This window comes from Pongo abelii, chromosome 18, assembly GCF_028885655.2.
Source record: "Pongo abelii isolate AG06213 chromosome 18, NHGRI_mPonAbe1-v2.0_pri, whole genome shotgun sequence".
NCBI lineage: Eukaryota > Metazoa > Chordata > Mammalia > Primates > Hominidae > Pongo > Pongo abelii.
The window spans coordinates 53,520,037-53,530,366 of record NC_072003.2 but is presented as its reverse complement, the minus strand read 5'-3'; the positions used below and the strand labels follow the sequence as shown (position 1 = coordinate 53,530,366).

Below are 10,330 nucleotides of genomic sequence, written 5' to 3'. Positions count from 1 at the left end.
CCAGTTAGGACCAATGTTTTGGATTTGAACGCTATTGTATTTGTCACCCATTGCTAGGTAACTATTTTTCCCAAACTTAGCAGCTTAAAACAGGGATAGACAAACTTTTCCTTAAAGGGCCACATAGTAAATATTTTAGGCCTGTGGGCATATAGTCTTTTGCTGCAACTACTCAATAGCTACTGCTGTTGAGTATGAAAGCAGCCATAAAAATAGGCACATTAATGAACATTACCGTGTTCCAATAAAACTTTATTTACAAAAACAAGTGGAATATATTTTGCCAACCCTTGGCTTTGAACAACAAACATTTATTACTTCACAGTTTCTGTAGGTCAGGAATCCAGGTGCAGCTTATCTGTGTGCCTTTGGCTCAGCTTCTCTTTAGGTTCAGTCACATGGTCAGCCAGGGCTACAGTGACCTGAAGACACAGGACTGGAGAATTCGCTTCAAGCTAACCCACATGGTTGCTGGCAAGTTGCAATTCATTGCCATGTGGGCCTGTCCATGTGCTATCTGAGTATTCTCGTGGCATCACAGCTGTGGATGTTAGAGAGAGAGTCAGAGAGGGACAAGACAGAAGCCACAGTCTTTTTTATAACCGAATCTCAGAAGTGGCATCCTATTGCTAAATTAGAGGCAAACAATAAGTTTAGCACGTACTCAAAGAGAGTAGGCGCTACAAGGACATGAGAGTCAGGAGCTCAGGATCATATTGGGAACAGGCTACCTCAGTCACTCATCTTGTCATTCATTCAGCAAAGATTCTTTATGCACCTACTATACACCACTGAGAATACAGTGGTGACCAGACAGGCTGTCCCTGCCAGCCTGGCACTGCCAGTGCCAGTCTAAGTTGTTTTTTTTTTAATTGATCCTTTTGTTATCAAACAGATAAAGAGAAGCAAAATAAGTAAATAAAACCCCCCAAAATGAGAAAATTCTCCATATAATTAAAAAAAAAACATTTCCAAGGATTCATAGATATCTAGCTCAAGCAACAGTTCCTATAACAAAGGTTTAAAACAAATAAACAACAACAAAAACAACAACAACAAAAAAACCCAAAAGACTCCTGGAGCCAGGTAGACGGCATGAAAAAGTGAAGACTTTCCTTCTCAGATAGCAAATGTTATCAAGAAAGAGCTTGGGTCCCATCTCAAGGAAGCCACTGCCCCTATTCAAATCCAGCCTCTTGTGGACTTGCCAGAATTTCAGTTATGTGCTGCCAGATCTGATTTATCAAGAAAAGCTTAACATTGAAATTTTATATTAAACCTTCTAACTTTGCAATATAGGCAATAGTGATAGATTGTGTTACTGTCCACCAATTTCCTGTCTGTCTCAGCTTGGTTTCCCTCTGTAGTAGGTCCCCAGGCAAAGGCTTACGTGCAGGTGGTTTACTGGGGAAATGATCCCTGGGAGTGAGTGCAGGCCCAGGGAGTGAGACAGGGATGAGAGGGAAGCCATGTAAGGATGCGTAAGGATGGGTAATTGGAGTGAGTGCTGCTCTAGGTGCTAGCATCTCAGAACTAACTGCATGCATCTCAGAACTAACTGCCTGCCCTGAGAATGGAGGGGGGCAGTTATTCATCCGTGCCCTCCCCTTGGGCCAAAGATGGCCCCACAGGTGTTAATTCCTCTGCACTTGCAGGTGGCATGTGTGTGAGTGTTCACAGGTTCCTGCTGGTACCCAGGGCACTGCATCAGAAAAGTAAGAGGTATGTAGTGGGTACTGTCAGGCTAGCCCTGCTCAAGGCTTATTGAAGCAGTGGCTGGAATAGAAGGCGGGGCTAAAAGGATTTGAAGGGATGCACAGGAGGTGACCCATAGAGTGCCCCTCCCTGCAGGGGGCATATGCATCCCTGCCCTCTTGACTTTAAGCATGGTTACACGATTCCTTTGGCCAATGAAATATCAGCAGAAGTAGCGTGGGTTGCTGCCAAACAGAAACTTCAAGAGCCAGTCTGTGGTACACCATGCCCTATTGCCCTTGGTCATGGCATTCAGCAACACTCCAGATAGAAGCTATTCTGTCAGCCAGGATCCTGAAGTGCAGAAGGCATGGAGTAATGTCATAGCAAACAACATGTAGAGTGGGTGACTACCAACCATGAAGATACGAGGCTTATTTGTTACTGCAGCAAAGCCCAGCCCAACGTGACTGATACAGCAATTCAATCACACCTAAAAAGAACTGTGAAACCATGCAAAATGATGAAAACATTATCGTGGGAGTTGGCCCCAAGATGCCCTTTTGTAAACTCTGTCTTAGAACAAAATTCTAGCTTAATAAATGAACTAACCTGGTCCTTCTAGCTCACCTTGCAAGCTGTGGGTTTGGGGAGTCTCTGCTCTATACTGTAATACCATGGCCTTGGTGCCAGCCATCAGCACACAAGGAGGCTTCTGGAGTTAGGCCTAGCTCCATGTCCTTCACACTGACAAGCTTAGGGAGACGGTGAAATCGACATACTAAGCAGGAAGGTTGGGGCTGTCTTCTTTCTCCATCTGAGGTCTAAAGGAGCAGGTGAGATTGGCAAGTAAGAAGGAGGCATCAGTCTGAAGGGCTGAATTTCATGACCTTGCTCTCTGCTTGAGAAGAAAGGACAAAGACTCACAGACTCCCCCTTGTAAGTTCAACAGGGCTTCCCACATCACCTCTCCAGGTCTAGTGACATTAGCAAGTAAGTATCAACATGCAGACTGAGTACAGAACCACCAAACACAGGAAGCTTGGTCCCTACCACAGGGCCTTTGCACATGCTGTATCTTCTGTTTAGAATAATGCAATGCAGTAGAAATATAATATGAGCCATAAATGTAAAAATTTGCTCATATTTCCTTGGCCAAAATCTTCTAGTTCCCACATTTAGAAAAGTAAAAGGTAAAATAAATGTTAATAGCATACTTTATTTAGCCCAATATATCCAGATAGCCCCTCTCCTTGAGGCTGGGACCTATGTCTTGTTCCTTTTCACATCCTCTTCCCTTGTCCACCCCAAAGAGTGACATTCAATAGATGACTCACTTAATATTGTTCGGATGTTTGTCCCCACCAAATCTCATGTTGAAATGTAATCCCCAATATCAGAAGTGGGGCCTGGCAGAAGGTGTTTGGGTCATAGGGGTGGATCCCTCATGAATGGCTTGGTGCCATCCTTGTGGTAATAAATGAGTTCTCACTCTATGAGTTCACACGAGATCTGGTTGTTTAAAAGAGCCAGAGGCCAGGCACAGTGGCTCATGCCTGTAATTTCAACACTTTGGGAGGCCCAGGTGGGTGGATCACCTGAGGTCAGGAGTTTGAGACCAGCCCTGTCAACATAGTAACACCCCATCTCTACTAAAAATACAAAAAGCCAGGCATGGTGGCAGGCGCCTGTAATCCCAGCTACTTGGGAGGCTGAGCCAGGAGAATTGCTTGAACCCAGGAGGCAGAGGTTGCAGTGAGCCGAGATCGTGCCATTGCACTCCAGCCTGGGCAACAAGAGTGAAACTCCATCTCAAAGAAAAAAACAAAACAAAAACAAGAGCCTGGAACTTCCTCGCTTTACTGCTTCCTCTCTCACCATCTGACGTGCTTGCTCCCCCTTTGCCTTCCACCATGATTCTAATCTTCCTGCAGCCCTCATCAGAAGCAGATGTTGACACCATGCTTTCTGTACAGTTTGTAGAACCATGAGCCAAAATAAACCTCTTTTCTTGATAAATTACTCAGTCTCAGGTATTCCTTTCTAGCAATGCAAGTAGACTAACACATCATGCAATCATCTCCACGTGTAATCAATATTTTAAAATTAATTAAAAGAGGCCAGGTACAGTGGCTCACACCTGTAATCCCAGCACTTTGGGAAGCCAACGTGGACGGATCACTTGATGTCAGGAGTTCGAGACCAGCTTGGCCAACATGGTGAAACCCCATCTCTACTAAAAATACAAAAATTAGCTGGGCATGGTGGCAGGAGCCTATGGTCCCAGCTACTCCACTCAAGAGACTGAGGCAGGAGAATTGCTTGAACCCGGGAGGTGGATATTGCCGTGAGCCAAGATCATGCCACTGCACTCCAGCCTGGGCAACAGAGCAAGATTCTGTCTCAAAAAAATAAAATGAAATGAAATAAAGATATTTTACATTATTTCTGTTCTTCCCAAGCCTTTGAAATCTGGTGTGTATTTCACACGTTTGGCATATCTCAGTCTGGACCAGTTGCATTTCAAGGGCTCCATGGCCATATACGGCTAGTGGCTACTGCACTGGACATAGCAGCTCTAAAATACACTTTCCCCAGGTTTTTCATGACTTGTTCCACTTCCACTAAATTGTTACCTCCTCACAAATGCCTCCTGTGATTGTGCCATTTATCTAAAGGTGCAGCCCTCCTGCCTCCTCTCACGTCATCTGGGGCATTTGTTTCCCAGAGCTGCTATAAGAAATTACCACAAACTAGGTGGCTTAAAACAACAGAGGTTCACTATCTAGCAGTTCTGGAGGCCAGAATCTGCAATCAAGGTATTGACAGCATTCTGGTCCCTCTGAAGCCACTAGGGGAGAAGCCTTTCTCACCCCCTGTCAGCTTCCGGTGGCTGCCAGCAACCCCTTGCATTCTTTGGATTATAGCTGCATCACTCCAATCTTTGCCTCTGTCTTCAGGTGGCTGTCTTCTCCCTTGGGTCACAGTCTCTGTATCTTTTCTCTTCTTAGAAGGACACTAGTCATATTGGATTAAGAGTCCACCTTACTCAAGCATGACATGAAACTTCAGCATCTGCAATGGCTGTGTTTTCAAATCAGATCACACCCTGAGGTTCTGGGAAGGACTTGAATCTGGGGAGGACGCTATCCCAGCCAGTACACGGTGTGTTATTGCTTGTTTTGTAGAATGTAACACTATCTTCAGCTGTCCTGTGTGTGTCCCTTTTCAGTATCTGATTGCCCCACTAAAATCTAAGCTCCATTACAACAAGGTACTTCTCTAATTCACCACTCTATCCCCAGCACTTAGCACTGCTCCTTGGCACATGGAAGGCACTCTGTAAATATGTGTTGCAAAGAAAAAAGGAGAGAGGGAGAAAAGAAGGGAAAATGCAGATTTTCTGGCTTGACATGTTTAAGATGGTGTATGGGACTCAAGGGAGGGCTGGGCCTAAGGTGGGGGGGAATCAAGAAAAAGTTGGGGCTTCCTCCTAATTCCTGTTGCAGGATCTTTCTCCCCATTCTTTTCCCAGAAGCTTGAGAATAGGCCCAGCTGTGATACCTGGATAGTCTCCGGGGAGTCAGGACTATTCATTCCTGTCACTCTTAGACACCTACCCTCACCCTTACCCCACCATGGCAAAGCAGCTGCCCAGCTAACCAGGAGCATGGCAGAGAGAAGAGTCACTTGCCATGCTGACTTAGCATGTGCTAGGTCCCTCACATTGGAGGACACTGTCTATTTGCAAGCGTGTCCCATTATCACAACTGATGATACAAAGTAGGGCTAACAAACTCAGCTGCCTGAAAGCAATTGAGAGACGTGGGCCAGATGGGGACTGGAGCAAACTAGAGTACGTCCAGGTAGAAGGGCAGCAGCTATGAATTCTAGGTATTTGTTCTCATAAAGAAGTCTTGTATTTCTTAGCCTTCCAATTTTTTAAACAAACCCTGAGGCCTAGATTTTTAAATGAAATCACCTAATTAGCAAGTGTTAGCAAGCAATTCAATCAAAAAGGGGGGGGAAAAGCCCACTATGGAGGCCAAACCAAAAAAAAATAAGAGCCTGTGATCAGAGGCAACCTCTGATTCACAATTGCTGGTGCACTGCAATCCGTCAGTTTGTCTTTAAGAATCTGAAATTTCCAAACAGTGTAAATGAGAACAAGACAGAACTCTGGTGCATAGACTCATGCAGGTAAGCTGAACAAAAACAACAAAGTCAAGAAACAGTTCCAGACATTCAGAGTTAGGCCTAAGCAGACCAGAACACCTTTATCCTCTCCCTCAACCTAGCCACTAGCGGGGATAATGGATCCTTGACCCCAGTTGTATTTTTGCCCAAATCTTCCCCAATATTTGTGGGAAGTGTGAAGATTCAGGGGGAGGTAAAGTTGGGCAGCCTGATCGCCCCTTTCCTTCAGTCAAACCAGGGACTAGTCTTTCAGCATCTCTCCCCCAAACTCTCAGCATCACCTCCCGAAGCCCCCAAAAGGACTGCTCTTTCTCCCAAAGGGATCATAGTTAAAAATATCAGACAGGATTCTAGCCTGGGCTTTGCAAAACTCTTTAAGCCTCAGTTTCCCCATCTCTAAGATTAGGGTTAGGTCATAACCCAATTTTGTGCAAATTTTGTATAAAATATGTGTACATGAGAGAAAGGTACTGTTCCTCCAGTGTGGCCCCAAGCCAAGGTACACATATTGGTGAACACAGCAGGGCCAGACTACACACCCTTTTGGCCCCTTGGTGCCCTTGTTCTATGAACATCCTGTACTACCACACATGGCCACCCTGGATAGCCTCTCACTTGTAGACTTATAGTGAGAATTAAATATGATACAGTTTGAAAATGCTTAACACAATTATTTGGTAAATAATAATAAATCAACGTTATGTTTTTAATCTTTTTTTTTCTTTTTTCTTTCTTTCTTTTTTTTTGAGACAAAGTCTTGCTCTTGTCCCCCAGGCTGGAGTGCAATGGCGCAATCTCAGCTCACTGCAACCTCCACCTCCCGGGCTCAAGCAATTCTCCTGCCTCAGCCTCCTGAGAAGCTGGGATTACAGGCACCTGCTACCATGCCCAGCTAATTTTTGTATTTTTAGTAGAGATGGGGTTTCACCATGTTGGCCAGGCTGGTCTCGAACTCCTGATCTCAGGTGATCCGCCTGCCTCAGCCTCCCAAAATGCTGGGATTACAGGTGTGAGCCACTGCGCGCCCAGCCTAATCTTAATTTTTTATATGCTCCTCAACAGTCCTAAAACAGTCCAGCTCTTGAGGTTCTCAACATTATTTTAGGTAGTGTGCAGTCTTGGGTCAGAGAATTAAATTAACATTGAATTAAATGAACATTGAATAGTCAGAAACATTCTCTTTTCAATTGTCTCATTTCTTCCGAGAAAGATTCGGTATTTAACCCTTCCAACACTCGCTAATGACACACACACACCTGAGCCTCTAGGAGTCTTTCCAAGTCAGCAAAACGGCTAAAATGTATTAACATTGCTTGGTTTTAGCTGTGTTTATCTTTTACCATTTCCTTTTCTGGTGAGTAACAGCTACTTTTCAATTTACAGTGGTAGTATCAGGTTTTCTTTCCAAAAACATGTACTTTGATTTTAAAAATGAGTCAATTTAAGGAAAAATGTTAAGTAAATAATAAAGGTGGTAGCAGGAAGCTTGAAGTTTGGGAAACTCGACACCAGACAATTCCAGACAAGGCCAGACCTTGATGTTCTGAATTCCCAACAAGGCTCACGTCGATTCCCTACAAGCTTAACTCAGAGTTTCCCCCTCGAAGCTCCTGACTTTCATAAACCTTCAGCTTATTGAAAGGCGTTCCTGGGTCACGCCTCCTGAGCGCCTTGGACCTTATCAGGGAGGGGCAGTCAGTCCCTCCTGAATGACTGAAGTGGGCTCAGCCAGGGCAGAAGCAGGATCGGAGTCCTGACAGCCGAAAGGCCCGCGTACAACCTTCCCTGGCCAAGCGATGCCAAGGCGCTCTTCAAGATTAACGAGGAGCGAGCGGAGCAGGGTACACAACAATGTGGCTGTGTTTGATCCCGCGACGTGTCACTTGGAATCTCAATTTATTGCCAATAGACGACGTTGTTAGGCACTAATTTTCTGGTGGCGCTCCGTCACAGGCCTCTCAACATCAGGGGAGGGGCTCAGAGGTCGGTGGGCAGGGGGGCTCGGAGGAGCCGTCGCGAGCCAGCCGGGGGTTCCTGTAACGAGGCTTTAATGAGGGGAGCGCGCCAGCCTTTGTGGAGAAACCGGAGGAGGAGGCGGCGGCCGGGTCAGGAGCTCGGCAAGGTCGCTTCCTCCCCCGGCCCCCAGAGCCCGGGAATCTGGAGAGGGTCAGCGGCGGCCGCCAGGCCGGGTGCCTACTGAGGGGCTGTCCTGGGCCCGCACCACCCTCGCCCACTCCGAACTGCGAACTGCGGCAGGAAACACAACATTTCCAAGCAACAATGCAAAAGCGCTCATTACCATCTCCTCAATATGCATGAAGAAAACGCACAGCGCTGGCCGAGCCCCCTCACACGGCTCTGGCCTCGGCGTCCAATAAGGCGACAAATTCATCTCCCAGGATGAATGAGGAGGGGGCGCCGGGGAGGCAGATACACGTGGGGGAGGGGACGGATCCCGGAGAGGGAGAGGAGAGAATATTTACGGAGAGGATAACCTGAGAGACAGAACGAGAAATCCAACGAGATAGGAGAGGATCCGGATGGAAGTGGGGAGGAAAGAAAGAAAATTAAAAACGACAACTGCAGATGGGGGAAAAGGACACAGTCACAGACTCAGGGAGAGGAAAAAAGAGACATTAAGAAGGGGGTGAGGGAGGGAGCAGAAGGGAGAAAAGTGAACTGAAAAGTGGTCCGGGGCAAAGGCATAAAAACCGCACAATGAGGAGGCGGAGGAAAGAGAAGAAAAGTGAATGATCTAGAAATCGAAGATAGAGGAAATTGTGAGGACAGACGGAGGGAAAGAGAAAAACAAAGGCATGGGGGAGGGGGCTGCTCAAGTCAGGTGGAAAACGGCTGATCCGGAAGAGGTAAAGCAAAAGAAAATCGTTCCCGCCGAGGGCCAGGTTCTTCCATCCAGGCCACTCGGCGCTGCGCCTCTCGGGCCGCTCAGAGACGCAGGGAAGTGAGCCGGGTCGCGGGAGGCGCAGGGGCGGAGCGGAGGAGCAAAGAGCCCACCGGCCTCACGCCCCACCTTGGGCATCCCGACCCGCTCCCGGGTGTCCAGCCCTGGCCCGGGGCCCACCCTGCGCGTCGCGGCCCGCCGCCGCTGCTGCACCATTCCGGCCAGCGGCCTCTCCCGCGCCGAGAGCGAAGTTGGCAAAGTTTTCCCCTAAGTTTCCCCGTCGCTTCTCCGGACCCAGGAAGGGCCTCCGAGTCCCTGGTGGCTGCTGGGGAGCGGCAGCACGCTTCGGAGAGCTCTGGAGGCCCCCGGTCCGCGTCTCCTGGGATGATCGGAGTCCGGATTCCTGGCCAAATACGAATTCCACCCTGTGCGGACGCCAGGCCACGCTCTCAGGAGTCCGCAGCTGCTAATAGCGGAGAAAGAGAACGCGAAAGTGGGAGACAGGGAGAGAGAGAGAAGGAAAAAAAATATTCTCAGCTCAATTTAAGTCTCATGGAAAGGGCTTACAACTGTAATTAAATCATTAAATTCTTGTCTACGCTTCACAGAGCGGAGAGAAATTAACTTCCCACCAACCTCATTTTCTATTTGAACATGAAATAATGATTTTCTGCCCGTCTAATTACAAAGCCAACATCTGATCAAGCCAGCATCCAGAGGGGATTATCGCATGCACGAGTATTAGACCTCATTACCAGCTTGAGTGCAAAATTATTACATCTTGTAATTGGATGGTGAGATTTATATACAGATCGGCCCGGTTTCTGTAAGATTGTAATTACAAGCTTCGTTGGTTAGCTACTTATCAGAACTTTGCAGGAAAACAAAACAAATGACTGAGGAAAACGAGCATTTCATTAACCTGTAACCCGAGCGCGAGGGGGAGGGAACGGTGGGAGCGCGCGCCGCAGCGTCTGCAGGAAGCTCAGAGATCGCCGGCCGGCCCCGCAACCCGGGGACTTAGGGCCTGGGAGGGAAGGATAGAAGATGGGCCGGGGCTGGGAGTCCCAGGGCTGCAGCGGCTCCCCTCGACGGGGACGCGTGAGCACCGTGAGGCTGGGCGAGGAGGGGGCAGGAAGCGGGCCTGGTGACTCCCCTCTTGTAAAGTGCGAGGCGCAGCCCCCAGAACCTGGCGGGCCGCGGGCCCTGGGCACACGTCGGGCAGCGGCTCCCGGAGCGCATCGGGCGCACGCGCGCCAAGCGTGTGCGATGCACAGACACCTTCTCCGAACACTCCCCGCTCCCTGGGCCGCATTGAGAGGGCCTGCAGTCAGTCTCCAAAGCGCTTTGTGCGCTGGGAATGTTGAAAGAAGGCAAGATGATGGAGAAGCTTCTGCGTGAAGCGCGTTCGTGCGCGCGACTTTCCCAAATCTACTTCTGTGCACCTGCTTTTCTTCCCTGCGCGAGTGTGTCACTCTGACCATTTACTCTGTTGGATTAAAAATCCCTGGAAAAGGTTCAGCTGCCCTCGGACCC

At 48.2% G+C, this 10,330-nt stretch overlaps 1 long non-coding RNA gene across 4 annotated transcripts in view; it reads right to left on the bottom strand.

Annotated features, from left to right (window-relative positions):
* Positions 1–551: 551 nt before the first annotated feature.
* The window catches only part of LOC129050798 (uncharacterized), a 28,076-nt gene continuing 18,297 nt past the window's right edge, over positions 552–10,330 (bottom strand). For 2 of the 4 annotated variants that reach the window (XR_010137776.1, XR_008514597.2), the window contains exons 3-4: positions 8,975–9,260; positions 552–7,926 (exon numbers count right to left, since the gene is read on the bottom strand). This is a non-coding gene — a long non-coding RNA (uncharacterized LOC129050798). Of the gene's footprint in view, positions 9,261–10,330 lie in introns of all 4 variants that reach the window. The other 2 variants (XR_010137775.1, XR_010137777.1) reach the window with 2 other exon arrangements.